The 25,117-nt window shown below is 47.9% G+C and overlaps 1 protein-coding gene across 11 annotated transcripts in view; it reads left to right on the forward strand.

The window, feature by feature from the left end:
- LOC140429759 (nuclear factor 1 B-type-like) overlaps positions 1–25,117 on the forward strand; it is a 967,235-nt gene that overhangs the window by 517,339 nt on the left and 424,779 nt on the right. The gene's annotated exons all lie outside the window — the stretch shown is intronic.

Genomic DNA, 25,117 nt, shown 5'->3' on the forward strand with positions numbered 1-25,117 from the left:
AATGATGTAATGGAGGGAATTCCAGAGTATTGACCTAGCGTCAATGGAGGAATTGGATATATTTCCAAGTCAGGGTGGTGAGTGGCTTGAAGGAAGATTGCCAGGTGGTGTTGTTCCCACATGTCTGCTGCCCTTGTCCTTCTAGATGGTGTCATGTGAGAGTACCTTTAAGAAATGTGTGTTAATAAATGGGCGTGTATATAAATATCTGTAGTGAATTGACTAGGTTGGGATTGTCAGAGAGTGGGTGGAGCTGGATTGCAGTGATGTCAGAGAGTGGGTGGAGCTGGGCTGCCTGTCAGCTTTTTACTTTCGTTTTTGAGCAGGCTGCAGGGTGTGTTTTAGTTTCATTTTCAGTGTTGGAGCTGAAGCCAGACCAAGCAGGTGTGCTGCTGTTCTCTCTGCCATCAAAAGACTATCTCTTGATCATTTGGTGAATTCAGAATTATAAATGTTTTCAGTAGTGACTTTAACATGATGTGCTTCTGATAAAGGTTTTGTTTTTTCAGTCGTATGGATGTTAAAAAGGAAAGCTTGAAGGATTATTTAGTGTTGTATTCTTTGGGGGTTGTATTTGAATCAATGGTTGCTAAGATCTTCATTGTATTTTTTAAAAGGGTTAATTTGAGTTCATAAAATGAACATTGTTTTGCTTTAAAAAAATACTTTTCCATTTCCGCTGTACCACACCTGTAGAGTGGGCCGTGTGCTCCCCATACCACAATCTATTACAAGTTGTGGGTCAGGAGAACTCTGTGATACACTTTGGGGTTCTCTAAACCCTGGTCCATAACAATGGTCATGGTCCTGGAACTATATCGCTGTTCCTTTACTGTTACTGGATCAAAATTGTGGAATTCACTTCCTAACAGCGCTGTGTGTGTACCTACACCATATGACCTGCAGCAGCTTCAGAAGATGACTCATCATCAGCTTCTCAAGGGCAGTTCTAGATGGCCAATTAGTGCCAGTCAGTGCCACCCACTTCTCAAGCACGCATAAAAAGATAAAGTTTGTAAAATGAAATGTTTAAAATTATTCAGTTAATTGTTTACATTTTTTTTAACATGTTAATAAAGTTCATAATGCAAAACCACCAACCTCGAATAGTCCTCGGCGTCAACTTGGTGATTTTCCCCAGAGTAGTTAAGTCACCAGCCGTTTCTGTACATTCTCCAGGTCACAGAATTATATAGCATGAAACCTTCATGAGTAACAATTCCATAATAAATCCATCAGATTTTGAAAATATACAAAGCAGAGACCACGCCATGCGACCTTAAATCACACGGTTCCTGTCTCTGTGCTAACATTAATGAATTTTACAATTTGAGAGTCATTTTCTTTTGTCATGGTCATGAGGTTTTACGAAAGGACCTGTCTGTTTTGTCTTGGCTTGTAGTACGATAGATGAAACAAATAAAAACTTGATTGTGAATGACAGACCTACAGTGAGGGTGCCATGAGAGTCACTTCTGTACTCGGGGAAGTAGATCTGTGTGCAAACTGACACAGAGTTATTTTTTATTCATTCACAAGATGTCAGCCTCACTGACACTTATTGGCTCTCATTACTGAGCTTGGGGAGAAAGTAGTCAGCTTGCCTTCTTCCGCCGCAACCTATGTGTTGAAGGATTGCCCTAGTACTTTACAGGGGTGGATGGGCTCCAGGTATTTGATACAGTGATGATGAATGAACAGCTATAAATTTCCATGGTGTGTGACTTAGGAGGGAGCTTGCATGTGGTGATGTTCCCATTCACTTACTGCCATTATTACTCTAGGTAGTACAGGTGCTCAGTTTGGGAGGTGCTTTTGAAGAAGCCTTGCTGAGCTGCTGTAGTGCCTCTTGTAGATGTGAACACTGCCACCAGGCGAGGAAGTGAATGTTTAAGGTGATGGATTCGGTACCAATCTAATGGGCTGCACTGTCTTGCTGGGTGGAGCTGTACTCATCACAATTCATGTAGATGCTAGAAACGTGTCTTTTTTTGGGGGTGGGTACAGGAGGTGAGGCGTCTGTTCCAGAATACCCAATTTCTGACCTGCTCTTGTAGCTGGTCAAGGAAGACCTCTCCCCATCACATTGTTGATGGCGGTGTGGTCAATGATGTGGTTGTTGAATGTCAAGGGAGATTTGATTAGGCATTGGAGATAGGCTTTGCCTGACACTTGTGTGGCATGAACGTTCCTTGCCACTTAACAGCCCAGATCTGAATGTTTTCCAGGTCTTGCTACATGTATGCTTCATTACGTGAGGAGTGGTGATTGGGTTCAGGGGAAATTCTTGTTGAAATGCATCTGTGGTTACGGTCTTGTGATTGATAAGCGAGCATTTCAGCAAATTCAGTCTGTGTAGTCACAGTGCTGGCATTCCACTGTTTATCTTCAGTTTTCTGTTGGTCACAAATATTTGGACCAGAAGCAAAGGGAGGAAAAAGATGACATATGTCAACCATACATTTGTGAAAATGAGAAAGTCTTTCTGACTGCTGATGGAAGTATGTTTGTTGATGAGTTTCTTTGGGGAGGAATCCTGTGGAGGTGACAAGAGTCCTGGCCTCTGGCTGGAGAGCCGGTGAGAGAGCCCCGCATTGCCTCTTTTCGGGAAGGCCCACTGTTGCCTCTGGCTGGAGAGCCGGTGAGAGAGCCCCGCATTGCCTCTTTTCGGGAAGGCCCACTGCAGCCTCTGGCTGGAGAGCCGGGTGAGAGAGCCCCGCATTGCCTCTTTTTGGGAAGGCCCACTGCAGCCTCTGGCTGGAGAGCCGGTGAGAGAGCCCCGCATTGCCTCTTTTCGGGAAGGCCCATTGCATTTTGTGGCACGTAGGCATCAAGGTCCCATCCACCAAGGACCTCCAGCCACACAGATCTATTGAACAGCAGTCCAACCAGCGAGACAGTGGCTCCTGCCGTTACATCTAGCTGGGGTCCAGGATCATCGTTGGATCCCAAGCTGGAGGTGACTGATGGGGGGCGGGGGCAGGGGGTGGGGGGGTGGTAAGCTGACTGGGGATCTTTGTAGAGGTGGGCTTGGCAGCAAGGGCATGGGGTACCTCTTAACAGGTCACCCCCGCACCTATCACGATGCCCAGTCCCTCGATCAGGCACTGAGTGCCTTTAATTGTGGAACTTCTCACCGGCCCTCCACTGGATCTAATCCTGTTAGAATTTTATAAGTTTCTATCAGATTCCCCCCCCTCACTCTTCTAAACACCAATGAATATAGTCTTAATTGAATTAGTCTCTCCTCATATGACAATTCCGCCAACCCAGGAATCAGCTTGGTAAACCTCCACTGCACTCCCTCCATAGCAAGAACATCCTTCCTCAGATAATGACAACAAAACTACAAGCAATACCCCAGGTATGGAACGTCTTTTTGAAGTTCCATCTGAAGTTCAACACTGAAACTTCCTGAATTCCTCATTCTCTCTGCTGCTTGACTTAAAGATACATGTTCATTAAGCATGCATGGATCAAAAATTACAATTTCCATCAAATTTTAAACACTAACTTACTAAGTTACAACATCCTTTCCTCCTGCATTAAAAAAAAGTTTTTATGCCAGTAATGTTGATTAAATTACTAGACAGTTGGGATCTGAGCCCAGTCTTGAATGCCTTGGCATTGTTTATCAAATATTGTTAAATAGCACTTTTTTCCGTAGAATTTGCTATCTTTTGTTTACGCAGTGGACCAGTGAAAGGTTTCAGTTTGCTGTGCAGGATCCTAATCTTACTACACAGAGTAATAAGATATGGGACTAAAACTGGTTAACGCCAGCAGAGCAAAATCCTCGCCATCCAATGATTTTTCTTCATTTACATCATAGGAAACAAAAAATATTGTGAAAAGTTGGCTCTGATTTTCTATCAGGCCATTTTGATGGCAATGACTTAAACCAATTTTGTCACCATGTGAAATGCATGGTGGGAATGTGGGGAGGTTGAAATTATTTCTCTGCTTTACAACCAGCATGGGCAAAAGGTAATTCCTGACACTTAGAGGACATGTAACTCTTATGTGACTCCAGTTAGAAAAGGCCACAGATCAAATCGGGCCGTTCAAAAAACAAAAAAAGTTGTTCTACCGCAAAGTCTGTTGTTAACCTGGATGCCAGTCAGCAGCACAGCTACATCTGTTAAGTTCTTCTGATCTGCCCAAGATTGCTCTTATCAAAGTCACCAACTTCTCTACGTTTCCCATCATTGATCTGCTTGGTTATGGTGTTCAGCAGAGTTGATCACTCCACTAATGCTGCTGTCTCTCATCTTTGGTCCACTTGAGTACAAAAATTGGCAAGTCATGTTGCAACTGTATAGAACCTGAGTTAGGCCACACTTGGAGTATAGTGTTCAATTCTGGTCGCCACACTACCAGAAGGATGTGGAGGCTTTAGAGAGGGTACAGAAGAGATTCACCAGGATGTTGCCTGGTATGGAGGGCATTAGCTATGAGGAGCGGTTGAATAAACTCGGTTTGTTCTCACTGGAACGACGGAGGTTGAGGGGCGACCTGATAGAGGTCTACAAATTTATGAGGGGCATAGACAGAGTGGATAGTCCGAGACTTTTTCCCAGGGTAGAGGGGTCAATTACAAGGGGGCATAGGTTTAAGGTGCGAGGGGCAAGGTTTAGAGGAGATGTACGAGGCAAGTTTTTTACACAGAGGGTAGTGGGTGCCTGGAACCTGCTGTCGGAGGAGGTGGTGGAAGCACGATAGTGACGTTTAAGGGGCATCTTGACAAATACATGAAGAGGATGGGACTGGAGGGATACGGACGCCGGAAGTGGAGAAGATTTTAGTTTAGATGGGCAGCATGGTTTGTGCAGGCTTGGAGGGCCGAAGGGCCTGTTCCTGCGCTGCACTTTTCTTTGTTCTTTGTTCATGGTGGTAGGAGGGTTCAGCTCCTGGTCTTGCAGGACAATTCTTTTGTCTTACAGACTGAGTACCTACGTACCAAGAAGGATGCATGGTGCTTCATGTGAAGGATCATGGGCGTGGCACCCTTGCACAGTCACTGTGAGCAGAGGGAGGTAAAAATGTCAAGAGGGGCAGCATGGTCGCATAGTGGTTAGCACAATTGCTTCACAGCTCCAGGATCCCAGGTTCGATTCCCAGCTTGGGTCACTGTCTGTACGGAGTCTGCACGTTCTTCCCGTGTGTGCGCGTGGGTTTCCTCCGGGTACTCCGGTTTCCTCCCACAGTCCAAAGATGTGCAGGTTAAGTGGATTGGCCATGCTAAATTGCCCTTAGTGTCCAAAATTGCCATTAGCGTTGGGTAGGGTTGCTGGGTTGTGGGGATAGGTTGGAGGTGTGGGCTTGAGTAGGCTGCTCTTTCCAAGAGCCAGTGCAGACTCGATGGGCTGAATGGCCTCCTTCTGCACTGTAAATTCTATGAGACTGCTGCCAGTGAACCAGGAGAAAAAGGGAGGAGACCATACTCCACCGATATATTATTAGATTATTTTGTAATCCAGTTTAGTTAATCTTTCCGTTCATTTAACCTACGTTGAATCATTAACACTTGTTAAGACAGTAAAGATATTCTATTCCTTGAATTAACCCTTGGTAAAGCGTATCATTTTTGTATAACAGTCAAGTAAATATTTTTGTGCTCTCGTGCATTTTGATGGCTCCTCAACATGGTGTGTTGTACACAGAAGTTTGGAAAATCAGCCATGCCGTCCAACGTGCATTTCAAGTGTGTAAATATTGCAGGTATTGTTCTAATTACATGAGTCGTCATTGCACTGATGACCATACAAGTTTTTTTTTCTGATTTGGTTGTGCATCTGTAACATGGAGGAATATATGTGTTTTTATCTAGTGCAGAATTTTGGAAGACCACTTTACAGAGTTCACTTTGGATAGGGCAAATTTTCCTTCCTCACTCTCCCAACCAATCTCACACCAGAAAGCAGGCAACGTGCACTTGAAGTGCAGTCTTGTCTTGTGTGACCTAAACCCGCTGGATCATTGAATCAACTTCATTAGTCTAGACCAGATGCTTTCCTGATGCAGGCCTGTTTCACAGCAGGGCCTCTCATCCTGAATGGGGAATGGAAGTTGGACTGCCATGGACCGAGCAAAGCAGAGAACATAGAATATAGAACGTACAGTGCAGAAGGAGGCCATTTGGCCCATCGAATCTGCACCGACCAACTTAAGCCCTCACTTGCACCCTATCCCCGTAACAAAATAACCCCTCCTAAATGCGGGTAACCCCTCCTAAAAGAGGGTAAACATCTCCTTCCAATTTTTCTATGGGGAATAGCAGCACTTTCTACATTCAGGATGGTTTAAAACAGCAGGGACAATAATTCTTGGAGCAATCAGTATTTGAGAGAGGTCAGTGCATTATGAAAATGACCTCCAGCATTAAGAATTTCTATATCTAGATCTGGCTGTTTTTTCAATGCTTGTCAGGATGTGTTGAGGACATGCAGCTTTTATTTATCATCTTGTGGTCTGTTGGCCACGGAGATATTAGTCATCTCTGCACCCTTATGATCTTACTGTAAGATTTATTTCAATATTCTAAATGTGTGGTATAAATTGGATTTGTTCTGGCCAGCAGGATGTGATAAATATCTCCACACTTGAGACCGCACATAACTCACTCTTGACTGTACTTTGTGACTTATCTGGTCAACCTCACTGGTGGAGATATTTATCTCAGATTGCTGTTGGCTGTGAGACATACTCTTCCCTTTCATTTGATTCCCAGGTGACACAACACTTGCTGTTTTCTTGTGGTATGCAGTTTTCATTCACAAAGTAGCTTTGTGTAAGTTTTTCAGGAAATCCAAATCTGATCCTTAATGTTCATTATTGAGCAGAACAGAAACAAAAATATTTCAAAAACACATTGAATAATTATTTACAGACACCGTCTGTTTGTTTCTCTTTACTTTCCCATGAGAAAATAACCGTTAGAAATATTTGACCTCTGAAGGGTTAATATTGCAGGTTTGCAGGTGGGTTCTTCTCGCTATAGTTCTGTTCCTTTAATGTATGAATAACTCACCGTGTTTTTTAAAAATGATACCTCTGCATTGGAACATGGGTGTGGGGATATAGGAATATTTCCTCTCCAATGTGGGTAATGCAACCATAGTGGGGTTCCATGTGGCCCACAGTGGGCATTTTCTTCTCAAATGTTTTACCTGAAGAGTGGAAACTGTACAATGAAGATCAGTCTATACTTACAGCATTTGTAATTATTCCGAGAACAAAGGGAGCTGCAAGGAGATACTGATAAGATGGTGAAATGGGCAAACATGTATCAGATCGACTCAATGCCATTGAATACATTTTACTAAACACAAGGTAATAATTATACTTTAGCTTGGAGAAGGGTCGAAGAGGTGGAATAGCAGAAGGATTTGAGGGTTCAGATTTACGAGACATTCAAAGCAGAGTTTCAAGGAAAACCAGTGCATTAAGAAGCTAATGAAGGACTGAGTTTACGGCGAGAGGTACAGATAAAAGTTAAGATGTACTGACAAATCTGTACAAAATCTTTGTGAATGTACAATTGGAATAATTTGTCCAGTTTGAGGCTCCTAGATATAGGGAAAATATTGAGACAATGGAGACGCCTCCTGAGGATAGTACCTTTCACAACAAAATGTACGCATGGGATTTGGAAAATTGGCACTGTTTTTTGTTAGAACAGAGGAGATTAAAGGGTGATTCGAAAGAAGTCCTCAAAACGATGGAGAAAACAAACTACTTTGAGGAATTGAGAGATTGAGAATGAGTGGACATAGATGTGAGGGATTTATGACAGAGAGCAAGAGAAGCTTGGTTACAAAGAGAGATGTAAGTTGGAATCCTGTGTGTAGGCTGGAGCTTCATAAGAGAATGCTCAAGGTAAAGACCAGGCCAGAATTTTATGGGGCCAGCCTGGCCCCATCAAGGTCCTGGTTTCTCATTCAAGTACGTCTACATGGTAGCAACTGTCCTCTGTGACTTCCTGCAGTCCCAGCAGTGGGCACTGCATCTGGCCGTGCTGCTGGAACGAGAGAGTTGCCCGCCATTTGATTGACTCTTTCAGAGTCGGGTATTAAGTCTCGCCTCAAGCCAATTAATGGACATACGGGCAAACTCACCAAGCAGGGGTTGGAAGAAGGGAGGGGAATTACTTTTATGTCGAGGGGGCAGGCAACATAAAATTCAGCCTCATATCACTTTTTCAAAATAGGTTAGATTAAGGAAAGGAGATAAAGGGATATGATACACATTTAGGTAGACTACTACTCATGTGATATAACTTGACATGGTTGATTAGCTTGTCTGTAATATAAATCTTGCTGCTCTAGCTCATTTAAGGAGATGGTGCCACTTCTTTGCGTGTATAACTTGCCACATGTGTCAGCTAATTGCTTAGTTGAGTTGTGCTGGCATCTCTGGTGATAATGGTGTACAAAAGAGGTATGACTGCTGGAGTGCACTGGATATCAAGCTCAAAAACAGGCAGTGTGCCACCAATGGTTCATGGAGCAGATTGGGCGGGGGGGGGGGGCGGGGGGGGGAGTTCTCCTTCTACTCACATGTGCATAAAGTGTACTCCCGGATTGATTTCTTTATTTTGAGCAGGGCTCTACTGACGGGGGTGGTGAACATGGGGTACTCGGCGATCACAATCTCAGACCATGCCCCTCACTGCGTTGACCTACAGGTTAGTAAAGACAGTAATCAGCGCCCGTACTGGACGTTAGACTTGGTACTTTTAGCTGACGAAGAGGTATGCGGGCGGCTGAGGAAATGTATTCAGAACTACCTGGATGACAATGACACGGGGGAAGTTTCGGCAGCAGTGGTCTGGGAGGCATTGAACGCGGTGGTTAGAGGGGAGCTGATCTCGATACGGGCCCACAGGGAGAAGGTAGACAGGGCAGAGATGGACCGACTTGTAAAGGAGATATTACAGGTCGACAGGAGGTATGCAGAGGCCCCTAGGGGCTGGTGTTTTAAGGGAATGGCGGAGGCTACAGGCGGACTTTGGCTTGTTAACCACAGGGAGGGCGGTAGAGCAGCTGAGAAAGGGGAGAGGGGCGATTTATGGGCATGGAGAGAAGGCAAGCAAAATGCTTGCACAGCAGCCTAGAAAGAGGGAGGCAGCTAGGGAAAGCAAAGGATGGGGATGGGAGCCTGGTTGGAGACTCAGCAGGGGTGAATAAGGCGTTCAAGCAGTTTTATAGTAGGCTGTACAGGTTGGACCCCCAGCTGGGCCGGAGCAGATGAGGCACTTCCTATGGGGGCTGAATTTCCCGAAAGCTGGTAGAAGGGCTGGGGGCCCCAATCGGGTTGGAAGAAACAGCGGAGGGTCTTAAGGCCATGCAGTCGGGTAAAACCCCGGGGCCGGATGGGTACCCAGTGGAGTTCTATAAAAAGGTCTCTGGGATATTGGGACCGGTGTTGATGAGGATGTTCAATGAGGCAAGGGAGCGTGGGGTGCTTCCCCCGACGATGTCACAGGCAATGATTTCATTGATCCTGAAACGGGACACGGACCCGGAGCTGTGTGGGTCCTACAGGCCGATAACCCTATTGAATGTGGACGCCAAACTGTTGGCCAAAATGTTGTCCTCTAGGATTGAGAATTGTGTGCTGGAAGTTATTGGGGAGGACCAGATGGAATTTGTTAAGGAAAGGCAGTTTGTGGCCAATGTAAGAAGGTTGTTAAATGTGATCATGATGCCCCCAGTAGGTAGGGAGGTGGAGATAGTGGTCGTAATGGACGCAGAGAAGGCATTTGATCGAGTAGAATGGGAATATCTGTGGGAGGTACTGGGACGGTTCGGATTTGGGCGGGCCTTTATTGACTGGGTCAGGTTGCTGTATCAGGCTCCTGTGGTGAGCGTACGGATGAATAGGGCAACATCGGCTACCCCCTCACAGACCCCCCAGTTAAGGGACCCCTGTCAGGAAGACCCCTGAAAAGAGACCCCGGTCTGGAATCTAGAGCAGCAGTCCAAACAGGGGCAGTGAAAAAAGTTACTGTTGTAACACTCACTTGAGCAATACACCTGCTGGTTCAGACACAGGAAGCACCGCGGGATTCTCTGCTGACCCGCCAGTCGCGCGCGGTCAATGCGGCGCCGGTCAGGGGCCGTTGGAAGAGGCCCCCACGGCGTTTCTCCATGGTCGACTGGCCGAGTTCCCGCCGGCGTGGTTCACATCTGGTACCACCCGGCGGGAGCGTGGACCCACGGCCGCAGTGACGGTCCTGGTGGGGGGGCGGGGGGGAATCTGACTCCGGGGTGGGCCTCAGCGGTGGCCAGGCCCGCGATCGGGGGCCACCAATCGGCGGGCCATCGCGATCTGGGGTGGGACCTACCTTCCTCCGCACGGGCCCGCTGTGTAACTCCGCCATGTCGGTGGCACCCACGGCAAAGTGGGCCGCCGCGCGCATACGCGGACCCGCTTGTGGCCGCTGTGCACATGTGAGGCTGCGCGGTCTGGACATCAGGGCCCCGCCGGCAGCCAGAGCTGTGGGACACACACCGGGACCTACTTGCCCCCTGGAAAACGGGGAATCACCCGGACGTTCGAGGATGAAAGTCCGAGTGATTCTCGCCTGATTTCCGGTGGGCGTGAGGACTTAATCCCCAAAGCGAGAATCCAGGGGTGGGGGGATGAATTGTGCTGCCGGGGAGGGGGGGGAGCAGCCATGGGGCTTCCTGATCGGGCCACCTGCCCAAAATGGCAGAGCCCAAAGGGGCGGGATTCTTCTCAATCGGCGCGATGTCCGCCGACCGGCGCCAAAAACGACGTGAATCAGTCCGGCATCGCGTCGCCCCAAAGGTGCGGAAGTCTCTGAATCTTGAGGGGCCGAGCCCTCACCTTGAGGGGCTAGGCCCGCGCCGGACTGATTTCCGCCCCGCCAGCTGGCGGGAAAGGCCTTTGGTGCCCCGCCAGCTGCCGCAAAACTGACTTTGCCGGGCAGCGCATGCGCGGGAGCGTCAGCGGCCGCTCATGGCATCCCCGCGCATGCGCAGTGGAGGGGGTCTCTTCTGCCTCCGCCATGGTGGAGACCATGGCAAAGGGGGAAGGAAAAGAGTGCCCCCATGGCACAGGCCAGCCCGCGGATCGGTGGGCCCCGATCGCGGGCCAGGCCACCGTGGGGTCACCCCCCGAGGCCAGATCGCCCCACGCCCCCCCCAGGACCCCGGAGCCCACCCGCACCGCCTTGTCCCGCCGTCCCAAAGGTGGTTCAATCCACGCCGGCTGGCGTGGGTTGACAGCGGCGGGACTTCGGCCCATCGCGGGCCGGAGAATCGCTGGGGGGTGCCCGCCAACCATTCAATTCAGCTCCAGCGGGAGGACATAGTGTCCCAAAAGTTTAATTTCACCCTGTATCTCTGCGATTAGGGGCTAGAAAATCACATTTATATTCCTTCATCCTTGACTTCCTGCACTTTCCACCGCTCATTGTTCTGTCCGTTTGACTCCCCAGGGTAGAGGAAGAATGGTAGGTAGCAACAGCCACTCAACAGAAAGAACAACAAAATGGGCATCATGAAGGGAACTATTTTAAAGGCCCCTCTACTTTACAGGGTTTTATCTCTGCAGTCGTGTTGCCTTTGGCAGAACTCCTAATTGTACATGAGATTTGCAGGGATCCGAGAACAGCGGAACAAAAATGGGAACGTGTAAATCTGCCAACAGAGTAAGTGTTCCAGCCAAGAATACATGGGGAGCCAGGCACTGTGTTTGCAGCCTACATCTGTGTACCGCACAGTAGATTTCAGAAAGCGGGCACCTTGCTAAACAAAAACAAATGACAGGAATGGAAACACCAAACTTTAAGTCCTCATGTGTGTATGTATCCAAGAGTTTAATCATACCATTTAGGGTCATATTTAAAAGCTGAATATCCTTGATGTTAAGTGAATGTCTGTTCAGATAAACCTTTTTCTTTTACCCTAAATATTCATTTTTTGAATGAAAAATGATAAAGTATTGACTGGAATTTAACCTTTAAACTTCATCCAAAAATTGAAACCATTGAACTTGTTTTGAAGCTTGTGCAGAAGTGCCCAGCTAAGGAATTGTTAACATAGGGCTTCGGAGCAAGACTAGGCCATTTGGCCCTGCTCCCCCATACAGTAATCATGGCTGATCTGATTATCCATGGAATCCGTAGAATTCTGATAGTGCAAAAGGAGGCCATTTGGCCCATCGGGTCTGCACCGAACATCTGAAAGAACACCCTTCCTCGGACCACCTCCCTGTCCTATCCATGTAATCCCAATGAATCTACAGATCTTTGGACACTAAGGGGCAATTTAGCACAGCCCACTTAGCTACTCTGCACACCTTTGGACAATGTGAGGAAACCGGAGCACCCGGAGGAAACCCACATAGACATGGGGAGAAAGTGCAAAATCCACATAGACAGTCACCTGAGGCCTAAATTGAACCTGAGTCCCTGGCGCTGTGAGGTGGCAGTGCTACCCACTATGCCACTACGCTGCCTCTACTTTTGTAGCCTTTACTTTCCTGACTGCACCCCAAAACGCTCAACTCACTTGTCTATCAAAAATCTATCCAACTCAACCTTGCATCAATTCAAGGACCCAACCTCTACTACTTTCTGGGGAAGAAAGTTCGAAAGGCCCTCTGAGAGAAACATTCTCATCTCTGTCTTCAAAAGGAGGCCTGTTATTTTTAAACTATGTCTCCTAGTTCTCGCCTCCCCACAAGAGGAAATATCCTCCTGGTATCCACCCTATAAAGCCCCTTCCGGATATTGTATGTTTCAATAAGGTCATCTCTCATTCTTCTGAACCTTCCTTCATAAGATAAGCCAAACCATTAATTTCAGGTTGAGTGAATCGTCTCTGAACTGCTTCTAATGCATTTATATCCTTTTCAAATAAGAAGACCAAAACGGCACACAGTGCTCCAAATATGGTCTCATCAAGGCCCTGTGCAGCTGGAGAAAAATATCCTTACTTTTATATTCCATTCCCCTTGAAATAAGTGGCACCATTCTATTTGCCTTGCTAATCATTTGCTGTGCGCGCATACTTTGTGTGAATCATACACCAGAACACCAGATCCCTCTGTACTTACTGAGTTCGGCAGTCTCCCTCGATGCAAATAACGTTTTGTTTTTCTATCCTTCCTACCGTGGATAACCAGTTACCTTTTCCCATATTATACACCATCTGTCAATTTTATGCCCACATAACTCACCTATCTTTTTCCATTTGTTGACTCTTTGCCTCCTCTTGACAACTTACTTTCCTACGTGGGCTGGAACAGTTTGGGGTTACGGGGATAGGGCGGAGGAGTGGGCCTGGGTCGAGTTCTTTCAGAGCATGGCACAGACTCGATGGGCCGAATGGCCTCCTTCTGCACTGTAGGGATTCTATGGATTCTTTCCTGGTGTTATTGGCAAATTTAACCACCGTACATTTTGGTCCCTTCATCCAAATCATTGGTGTAGATTGTAAGCATTTGAGGCCCCAGCACTGAACCCTGTGGCACTCATTCATTGCAGCTTATAAACGCAAAATGAAGTTATGATGTGAGGGGGAACCTATATTACCAGATGGGACTTGAATGACAGTCTGTTTAAATAAAGCCAAGTTTTAATACAAAAGAGCCAGCTTGTCAATATATAGGCCTGTTGTCAGCTCTGAGCAGTTCAGTCCTAGAGGTGGTATATTTTTAGATGTATACGGCAATGTGTAACTATTTACTGATAGGTGGTGTAAGAAAATCTGATTAATTTGAAACCTCTTATGCTGTCATGTGAAGTTTTTTTGCCTTTGTGCATTTGTGTAAACCCACTGATAATTTGAATGTCTGACTGTCTTGTTGATATATTTGATTGTGGTTTTGTCTCAGCATATCACTTAACCTGATGAACTGGTCTTGGTAGGGCAGACGCCTCAGTTGTGTTCTGTGACACTACGGCAGGTAGAACCCAAAAATACTTGATATTATGCCAAAAATTTGGTTATTCCTTGGGTACTATTTCTATTTCAACTTGCACAACTGTGAACAAGCCATTGTTTTTAAGCTGGAATTTCTTGCTTCACAGAAACCAAAGACAACATCAGCTCATACTAATACAGCTAAATTTAAATTGAATTTTCTTTTATGGTGAGGGGGAGTGAGAGAGTTAAAGAATTTCAAGGATGTAGCTTTTATGGGAAAAGTTTTTCTCTGAATAGACAGTTGCTTGTATTCAAGAATTTCTGTCTTTCAGCTCAGTTTTCAATCCTCGTCTTGAAATAATCTCCTTTTTTTAGTCACTTAATTTGTCAACTGTTCGATGATCACTTAAAAATAATTTTATTTATTCATATTACCTTCTGCAGAAGAGGAGTCTGCAACTCAGTAACTACAATGTTTCCATATTGGCTGGAATATGAAAAGGCTCCTAGTTTTATTTCTTTTTTAATGAGAGCTCAGGGTGAATTATAGACATGGGGTAGATCTTTGGAGCAGTTTGCAGTTTGTTATATAATCCAGTTGACTTTCAGCAATGGAATGAAAGTCAGATAAGGCTTTGTAAAGGAAGAGGCTGTCAGACTATACACTGCCTAGAGAGTGGACAAAGAAATCAACCACATACAGTTGTTTGATAATTCAGTCCTCTCTTTGTGCATGAACAATTCAATTTGTCCAATTAAGCACAGTAAATTATGGTGAGACCATAATGCAATAACATTGAATTATCGAATAATTTGAAATGAGCAACTTTGAATTAACGGGAGAAGACTGCATTTGCAACCCACAAGTCTCGAACCAAAATGTGCAGCAGTAATGGTTAACGACAACAAAGGCCTTACCCTGCCATCCCAACAAAGGCCTTACCCTGCCCTCCCAACAAAGGCCTTACCCTGCCCTCCCAACAAAGGCCTTACCCTGCCCTCCCAACAAAGGCCTTACCCTGCCCTCCCAACAAAGGCCTTACCCTGCCCTCCCAACAAAGGCCTTACCCTGCCCTCCCAACAAAGGCCTTACCCTGCCCTCCCAACAAAGGCTGCTACCATCTGTCACTTTGTATACATTTTACTAGATACTTTCTCTCATTTTGTTTTATTCCCTTGTTCCTGCTTGTGAAAATGGCTGTGATGGTGAGTAGGCCACACAAGAGCTTGTTGGTAGTAGAAGTGGGTAATGTCTCGGCTACCAGCGTACAAAGGACACCAAGTGCCGGCAATGCAGAATTGCAAGAAAATTTTCATGTTCTAATTCTTAGGAATTGCAATTTTACAAGACCGGAGCTTTCAGATAGTACATTGCCTTGTGTGTATTTGCAGTGGTTCTCAAACCCCTCAGTTGAACAATCCTTTTGTATAAGATTAGTAATTGTGGAACCCACTCTCTCCCATCCAAATTGTAGTATTATATAATCCTCACAATACAAAAGTATTGCTTGTAATGAGTGTTTGATGGAAGTTTTTAATAAAACTGTTATTTATTTCTAGATATCCATGATATGGGAGTTTGTGCTTCTCACTGCATGTCATCCTTGGCAGGGGCACAGAGAGGATCAGGACCCTCAGAGAACAGGTTCAGTAGAGAGCAGCAGGCCTGGAAAAGCATTAGGCTGAGAGCAAGAATAAGGCAAAGCACAAAGAGGACAGGAGTAGAGAGAAAACAGGAACACAGAAAAAGCAGGAGCACGGAAATAGAGCAGGAGCACGGAGAGAGCAGGAGCACGGAGAGGGCAGGAGCACGGAGAGAGCAGAAGCACAGAGAGGGAGCAGCAGTGCGGTGAGAGAGCAGGAACACAGAGAGAGAGCAGGAGCACGGAAAGAGAGCAGGAGCATGGAGAGAGCAGGAGCAGGGAGAGGGCAGGAGCACGGAGAGAGCAGAAGCACAGAGAGGGAGCAGCAGTGCGGTGAGAGAGCAGGAACACAGAGAGAGAGCAGGAGCATGGAAAGAGAGCAGGAGCACGGAGAGAGCAGGAGTAGGACATTGCAGAAGAACGGAGAGAGAGCAGGAGTGCGGTGAGAGAGCAGGAACAGAGAGAGAGAGCAGGAGCATGGAGAGAGAGCAGGACCACACCGAGCGAGCAGGAACACAGAGAGAGCTGGAGCTGCAGCAGAGAAAGAGAGAGAGCAAGAGCACTAGGAGAGAGTAGGAGTTTGGCACGAGCGCATGAGCATGGTCAGAGAAGGAGCACAGGGAGAGCAAGGGCATGAGCAGGAGCACGGAGAGAGAGCAGGAACACATCGAAAGAGCAGGAGCACAGATTGAGAACAAGAGAACAAGGAGAGCAGGTGCACAGGGAGAGCAGGAGCACAGGGAGGAGAGCAGGAGTGCAAGGACAGAAAGTGGTTTACAGAGAAGAGCAGGAGCACAGAGTGAACTGCAGCACAGAGAGAGCAGGTGGATGGAGAGAGAGAGCAGCAGCACAGAGAGAGAGCAGCAAACTGGTGCGAAATTGTCCGGTATCGGCGCGATGTCCGCCGACTGGTGCCCAAAACGGCGCAAATCAGTCGGGCATCGCGCTGCCCCAAAGGTGCGGAATGCTCCGCATCTTGGGGGGGCCGAGCCCCAACCTTAAGGGGCTAGGCCCGCGCCGGACCAATTTCCGCCCTGCCAGCTGGCGGAAAAGGCCTTTGGTGCCCCGCCAGCTGGCGCGGAAATGACATCTCCGGGCGGCGCATGCGCGGGAGCGTTAGCGGCCGCTGACGGCATTCCCGCGCATGCGCAGTGGAGGGCGTCTCTTCCGCCTCCGCCATGGTGGAGACCGTGGCGAAGGCGGAAGGAAAAGAGTGCCCCCACGGCACAGGCCCGCCCGTGGATCGGTGGGCCACGATCGCGGGCCAGGCCACCGTGGGGGCACCCCCTGGGGCCAGATCGCCCCGCGCCCCCCCCCAGGACCCCGGAGCCCGCCCGCGCCGCCTTGTCCCGCCGGTAAGGTAGGTGGTCTAATCTACGCCGGCGGGACAGGCATTTTAGCGGCGGGACTTCGGCCCATCCGGGCCGGAGAATCGCGGGGGAGGGGGCCCGCCAACCGGCGCGGCACGATTCCCGCCCCCGCCGAATATCCGGTGCCAGAGAATTCGGCAACCGGCGGGGGCGGGATTAACACCAGCCCCCGGCGATTCTCCGACCCGGCGGGGGGGTCGGAGAATCTCGCCCATGGAGAGGGAGCAGGAGCACGATCAGGGAGAGCAAGGGCAAGTCCAGGTGCATGGAGAGAGAGCAGGAGCACATAAAGAGAGCAGGATCACTGAGAGAGCAGGTTCACAGAGAGCGCAGGAGAGCAAGGAGAGCAGGAGAACAGGGAAAGCAGGAGGACAGGGAGAGCAGGAGCAGAGGGAGAGCAAGCATGAGCACGGAGAGAGCAGGAGCACAGACAGAGCAGAGCACAGAGAAAGAGCAGGAGTGCAGAGAGAGAGCAGGAGCACGGAGAGAGAGCAGGAGCACGAAGAGAGCAGGAGCACGGAGAGAGCAGGAGCACAGAGACAGAGCAGAGCACAGAGAAAGAGCAGGAGTAAAGAGAGACAGCAGGAGCAGGGAGGGAGAACAGGAGCATGGACAGGGAGCAGGAGCACAGGGTGAGAGAGCAGGAGCACAGAGACAGAGCAGAGCATGAAGAAAGAGCAGGAGTACAGAGAGAGATCAGGAGCACGGAGAGAGAGCAGGAGCATGAAGAGAGCAGGAGCACAAGAGAGTGCAGGAGCTCAGAGAGAGAGAGTGCAGGGGCATGGTGGGGAGCAGGAACATGGAGAGGGAGCAGGAACAGGGAGAGCGAGCTGGTACAGAGGAGCAGGGAGAGAGAACAGGAGCATGGACAGAGAGCAGGAGCACAGAGAGAGAACAGGAGCACAGAGAGAGAGCAGGAGCACAGAGAGAGAGCAAGAGCACAGAGAGGGAGCAGGAGCACAGAGAGAGACCAGGAGTATGGTGAGGGGGCAGGAACAGAGAGAGAGAGCTGGTGCAGAGAGCAGGAGCACAGAGAGAGAGCAGAAGCAGGGAGTGAGAACAGGAGCATGGACAGGGAGCAGGAGCACAGGGTGAGAGAGCAGGAGCACAGAGACAGAGCAGAGCATGGAAAAAGAGCAGGAGTACAGAGAGAGAGCAGGAGCACGGAGAGAGAGCAGGAGCATGATGAGAGCAGGAGCACAAGAGAGTGCAGGAGCTCAGAGAGAGAGAGTGCAGGGGCATGGTGGGGGAGCAGGGACATGGAGAGAGAGCAGGAACAGGGAGAGCGAGCTGGTACAGAGGAGCAGGGAGGGCGAACAGGAGCATGGACAGAGAGCAGGAGCACAGAGTGAGAGCAGGAGGACAGAGTGAGAGCAGGAGCACAGAGAGAGCAGGAGCACAGAGAGAGAGCAGGAGCACAGAGAGAGAGCAGGAGCACAGAGAGAGAGCAGGAGCACAGAGTGAGAGCAGGAGCACAGAGTGAGAGCAGGAGCACAGAGAGACAGCAGGAGCACAGAGAGAGAGCAGGATATGGTGAGAGAGCAGAAGCACGAAGGGAGAGCAGGAGCATTGGGGAGAGCAGCAGCACGGAGAAAGGACAGGAGCACGGAGAGAGAGCAGCAGCACAGAGTGAGTGAGCAGGAGCACACAGAGAGAGCAGAAGCATGGAGAGAGAGAATCATGGAGCATTGAGAGAGCAGGAACATGGAGAGACAGCAGGAGCACGGAGAGAGTATGAAGATGGAGAGAGAACAGAAGCATACAGAGAGAGAACAGGAGCACAGAGAGAGAGAGCAGGAGCATAGAGAGAGAGAGCAGGAGCACAGAGAGAGAGAGCAGGAGCACAGAGAGAGAGAGAGCACGAGCACAGAGAGAGAGAGCAGGAGCACACAGAGAGAGCAAGAGCACACAGAGAGAAAGCAGGAGCACACAGAAAGAGCAGGAGCACACAGAGAGAGCAGGAGCACAGAGAGAGAGAGAGCACGAGCACAGAGAGAGAGAGCAGGAGCACACAGAGAGAGCAAGAGCACACAGAGAGAAAGCAGGAGCACAGAGAGAGAGCAGGAGCACACAGAGAGAGCAGGAGGACAGGAAGAGAGCAGGAGCATTGGGGAGTGCAGCAACATGGAGAAAGGACAGGAGCATGATATGATGATCATGCCAGGGGACTCAGAGAGAGAGTATGAGGATGGAGAGAGAATAGGAGCACACAGAGAGAAAGCAGGAGCAAAGAGAGAGAGAGCAGGAGCATGGGGACAGAGCAGGGGAACGGAGAGGGAACAGGGGAATGGAGAGGGCGCAGGGGAACCGAGAGGTAGCTGGGGTCTGGAGAGTTAGCAGGAGCACAGGGAGAGAGAGCATGGGCACAGAAAGGGAGCAGTAATACCGAGGGAGAGCAGGAACATGGAATGAGAGCAGGGCAAGGAGGGAGCATGTAGAGAGCAGGCACATGGAGGGAGCAAGGATACAGAGGGAGAGCAGGGGCAAGGAGGGAGAGCAGGAGCATGGAGAGAGAGCAGGGACATGGAGAGAGAGCAGGAACACGGAGGGAATAAGAGCACAAGGAGAGAGTAGGAGCACGAGCAGAGAGAGCAGGAGCACAGGGAGAGTGCATGGGCACAAAGAGGAGATCAGGGGCATGGAGGGAGAGCAGGTGCATAGAGAATGAGCATCGACACAGAGAGACAACAGGGGCATGGAGGGGGGCAAAGAGCAGGAGCAAGCAGGGAGCAGCCTCCAGCTACCATTCATTTGCTTAGGGGGCGATTTTCCCCTGCATTGCGCCCAGTGCACCTCCCACTATTCCCGTAGAATAGCAAGAGTGCCGCTAAACGGGGATTGCAGTGGGCGGCAAATGGAGTGCACTGCTCCCGGCCTGTAAAACCATGCCCTTGCTGAGCATGAATGAGACTTACATATTTAAATTACTATTTAAACTAATTTAAATCTGCACTTTGCCGTTTTAGCCAGAGTCTCCTGGCTCCTGGGATTCACCGCCCCCACCGGCACAGCATGAGGGCGGTGGGACTCACGACTGGTCTCCATCAATGCAGTGCAGATGTGATGATCATGCCAGGGGGCTCGGAGGCCATTGGAGCCCCTGCGTGGTCGGGAGTAGGGGACATTGCCAGGTTGTTATCGCCATTGTGCCAAGGGGAACTGTCAAGGGGTGGTGCCTGAGAGTGGGAATGGCCATGAAGGTGGGGGAGGGGGGACATGAGGGGGGGGCCTGAAAAGGAAGGGGGAGGCATTAAAGGGGGTGGGCTTTCGGTGACCCCATAGCTGGTTGTCGGTCAGTTGAGACAGCAGCCACTGGCCAGCGATGGGTGGGAGGCGCGGGAGGGTTTTCTGCTGGTGAGAGGAGGGAAGGAACTACAGGGTTGTCTGGAGATCAGGAAGCCCTTTAAGGCATTCTGCACATCTCCCTCGCAGCGGGAACCCCCCAAGCTCCAAAAAATGACTGAGTGTGGGTGGATTGCGGTGGGAATCACGGCGGAACAGTCGCTGGGATTTTCAACAGTTTTCCCGCCGAATGACATTTGGACATTTTTTGGGAGAATATCGCCCTTGGTCTTCACTTTGGAACTCTGGACAATCATCCACACCACTCAACCTTAAGACAGACCTCATCGTGGAGCTCCCTGAAAGGTGTGTGAGCATGCCCAGGGGTCCATGGACACCAGTTTGAGAACAAAGGAATTTGAGCGTGGACCAAGTATAAAAACTTCTGAATGACAAATTAATTTGGCTGCTCCAATTACTCATTAGTCTTACAAAGTGAAACATTGCAATAAGTAAGAAAAACAAGTGTGTTCCTATCTTCCTTTGGTGTTACAGCCTCTGGTTGTGTTACAACAAGCAATGCGTTAAAATGCTGCTGTTGAACGGGAGAAAAGGAAGCCACAATTCAGCTTGGAGGCTGACACCTGAAATATCCTTGCTTTTCAAAATTGGTTCAATGCAAATAATACTTTAGTGAATATTTCATTTGTAAATGTGGGTTTTAATGAACAACAATTAATCACAACAAAATTAAATCAGTTTTACTGGCAGTAAATTGAACCATGGCATATGCCATGGTAACGCATGCGCCAATGGAGACAGTCAATCCCTTCACAATGGAACAGATGCTGAACAAAATGTACACCAACTAAAATGAGATAGGGTATGGGGACTGCTCTGGATGCTGGCAATGCATGGCCTTTACAAAGCCAGTAGGCTGGGAGCAATCTCAATGGTTGGCTTCGAGCCCCAGTGAGCGCAGTTGCAATTAACTGCTGCTGGGAAGAGAATGAGCTGCCTGAGATTAGTGAGGAATCCAGCCTGTAACTATGATGGGCAACTTGCCATTAATTTGCACTATGCAAAGACCCCAACAGTCTGTCAGTGATGCTGAAATTTCCAATTTCGGAAGATATCGTGCACATTTTTCTTGCTCAGTTGCTTCATTTTACATGAAAACCATTGTATTATTTTTTGTAAGTTTTTTTTTTTGCTTTTTGTCTCACAAGTAATGCTTTGAGGAAGATAATAACAGCATATTTTACTTTCCGCTTCCTTTGTTTTCAGGTTTGCAAGCAAGCCACCTCTGTTGCAACAGTGCTGTGTCAGAGGTCAATCCTTGAGATAGGAAATTGAACAAAAGGAAAGGCTGACCAGAAACACAATAGCAGATCCCAAGCAGTAAATTATAAGTTTATTTGAACAGACATCAAATGGCATTTGGTAGACAGAACACATAAAATTATACATTTTTTTTAACCAGCACAAAGAAAATAACAGAATGCAGAATGTTTAAATTACTATTCAATCATTTGTCAAAATTAGGCCATTGAACCCGAATTTTGTGAATATTTTGATCTGTTTTTTAAATATTTCTGCAAATATTTCTGGGTTTCTTTCTGTTCTCTCCCCACCAATGTGAAGAATCTCAGAGCCAGAAAGCCTATTGAGTAACCTGAGTCACACAAATTCTATTTTTAAGTTTACAATGTTTTACTTTTGGTACATAAGGAAGATCTGGCTCCTTCATTGCTCGTACCAGCTGAATATTCTTTTCTCATTTTAAACTAGCGTTTATGTTTTCACTCCACCGCACTTTTTTTCAACATCTCACGCTCCAAAATGAAGGGGTCTTAATCTCACTGTTTTGTTACCATAGAATAAACGCTTTATTAATCATGTACACATAGATAAGAGATGATTGATAGTAAATTTGGCACATAAACATAAATAATACTTATCTCAAGGCAGATGTCTGTCATCTGTATGCACAGGCAGTGTTTTCTTTAAATTCAGTCTGACATCGATCTGAAAGATTTCTCACACAGCTTTGTATTACACTTTATGGATGTTTAAATCAATTTTGATTAGATATTAAATGAAAACTTGGCTTTAGGCATGGAACTTTTTCTGTCTTATTAAACTTCAATACATGAGAGGAAGGAAGGCTGTGGGATATGGGACTGAGGAGGTTTAAAAAAAATAAGCATTGGAGCAAAGGGAGATAATTACATAAATGAACTCCCAGATTCAGTTTTCACACAAAAAAAGCTTGTTATCAGGTTCCAAAATCTGGATCAGTGCTAAGATTGTTCCAATCCCCATGTTCCACAATGAATTTGATGACTGATTTTTGTTTTAATCGCCTGCAGCAATGACAATAACCCATGTCTAGACTTTTTTTCTCTTTTTCTTTGTGGCTCTGTTAAAATCTGTATGCGTGTACGTCGCATCATTCACACGTTGCCATTTGTTCATAGTCCCTTGCATGGACATATTGTTCTCACGTTCTCTCGCATCAGCGTACCTGTTTACTGTTAACGTGGCGGCGTTGGCTGCCCATCTGCTGGATGTTTCTTTAATATCAGCCTTGCAACCCAGTCATAGATGTAACACTTACCCAACAAACATGTAATTGTTGCACGGTATCTGTAAGCCTGACAAAATAGGGTTCCAACACATTGCGGAGTGTGATAGAGCTGGATTACAAAACACAGCTGCAGCACTCTGTGTGTTAGTCAGGTTACTGCTGTAAATGGAAAATGATTTTGAACAGAAAATAAAAATGGGCTGATGCTTCAAGGTGACAAGTACTGAGTTAAAAGGTCAATACTGCAATTAAATATATGATCAACATTTTGAATCATTCCTCAGAAACTTTTTGACAAAATCCAATTGGTCAAAGATATGGGGTGGGATTCTCCAATAATTGGGCTATGTCCCCACACCAAAGTCAAAACGCTGGCGAATCACTCTGGACTTTCCTGAAGCAGCCCCAGCTGCTGATACGGGGTCCTGCACCTCCGGTTGGGGATCAGCGCTTGCATACGGCGACTGCGTCGGCCACCCCGTGCGACATGACGGACTCGCACCGCGGAGCGGCACCAAAAAGGTAGGCCTCCCCTGAGTTTGCGCGCGCCCGTGGATGGGTGGCCCCCGATCGATAGCCTGGCTGTCTGTGAGGCCCCCCCCAGTGAAGGATCCCCCGCCCCCCCACCAGGGCGGCCGTGGGCTGACTCCGTAGCTGCCACTGGTCGTTCCCGACATGTAAAACGTGGTTAGAACCACGGCGTCGGAAACTCGGCCATTTTACGTTGGAGAATCGCCGCGGGGGGCTCTGTCAATGGCCCCCGACCCGCGACGCGTAGACCGTGAACGTGCGATTCACGGCGATTCTCCAGGGACAGGAGAATCGCGGGAGCGGCGTCAGACCCGATTTCGGGTTTGACACCCATCCTCCACCCGATTTCGATATCGGACACGATTTCGGCGCGGAGGCTCGGAGAATCTCGCCCAAGGATTTTAAAACAGAAGCTTCAGGATACAGAAAAATAAATGTCCCAACATAGAAGCCAAGTGAAATGTCCTTTGCAATTTAATGATACAAAATAATAAAGTGGTAGGATGGGTAGAGAATTGGCTAACTATCAGAAAGCAGAGAGTGGGGATAAATGGGTGTTTCTCTGGTTGGCAACCTGTAACTAGTGGTGTCCCTCAAGGATCAGTGTTGGGCCCGCAGTTGTTCACAATTTACAGACGATTTGGAGTTGGGGACCAAGTGCAATGTGTCAAAGTTTGCAGATGACACTAAGATGAGTGGTGAAGCAAAAAGTGCAGAGGATACCGGAAGTCTGCAGAAGGATTTGGATAGGTTAGGTGAATGGGCTAGGGTCTGGCAGATGGAATTCAATGTTGCCAAGTGTGAGGCTATCCATTTTGTGAGGAATAACAGCAGAATGGATTATTATTTAAACGGTAAGATGTTAACACATGCTGCTGTGCAGAGGGACCTGGGTGTGCTGGTGCACGAGTCGCAAAAAGTTGGTGTGCAGGTGTAACAGGTGATTAAGAAGGCTAATCGAGTTTTGTCTTTCATTGCTAGAGGGATGGAGTTTAAGACTAGGGAGGTTATGCTGCAATTGTATAGGGGGTTGGTGAGGCTGCATCTGGAGTATTGTGTTCAGTTTTGGTCTCCTTACCTGAGAAAGGACATATTGGCACTGGAGGGAGTGCAGAGGAGATTCACTAGGTTGATCCCAGAGTTGAGGGGATTAGATTATGACGAGAGGTTGAGTAGACTGGGACTGTACTCATTGGAGTTTAGAAGGATGCGGGGGGATCTTATTGAAACATATAAAATTATGAAGGGAATAGATAGGATAGATGCGGGCAGGTTGTTTCCACTGGTCGGGGAAAGCAGAACTAGGGGGCATAGCCTCAAAATAAGGGGAAGTAGATTTAGGACGGAGTGTAGGAGGAACTTCTTCACCCAAAGGGTTGTGAATCTCTGGAATTCCTTGCCCAGTGAAGCAGTTGAGGCTCCTTCTTTAAACGTTTTTAAGAAAAAGAATTTTTTTTCTAAAGAATAAAGGGATATGGGAATATGGTGTATGGGCCGGAGAGTGGAGCTGAGTCCATAAAGGTCAGCCATGATCTCATTAAATGGCGAAGCAGGCTCGAGGGGCCAGATGGCCTCCTCCTGTTCCTAGTTCTTATGATGCCCATTATATGAATACTTTATTCACTGGTAAGTTTTACACTAGAATAGTTGGTATGTGCTTGATGGCAAGAATTTTGGTGATGGCAAAGGGTAAAGTCTGGTTAAAAATGAATAATGATTTGATTTATGTAGGTGAGTAATGTTGTCGCAGGCAATCCTCCAGCCACCTGGTTTGTCCATTACGGTTTCTCCTTGTGCTCA

The sequence above is a fragment of the Scyliorhinus torazame genome, chromosome 9 (genome assembly GCF_047496885.1).
Source record: "Scyliorhinus torazame isolate Kashiwa2021f chromosome 9, sScyTor2.1, whole genome shotgun sequence".
Taxonomy (NCBI): Eukaryota; Metazoa; Chordata; class Chondrichthyes; order Carcharhiniformes; family Scyliorhinidae; genus Scyliorhinus; species Scyliorhinus torazame.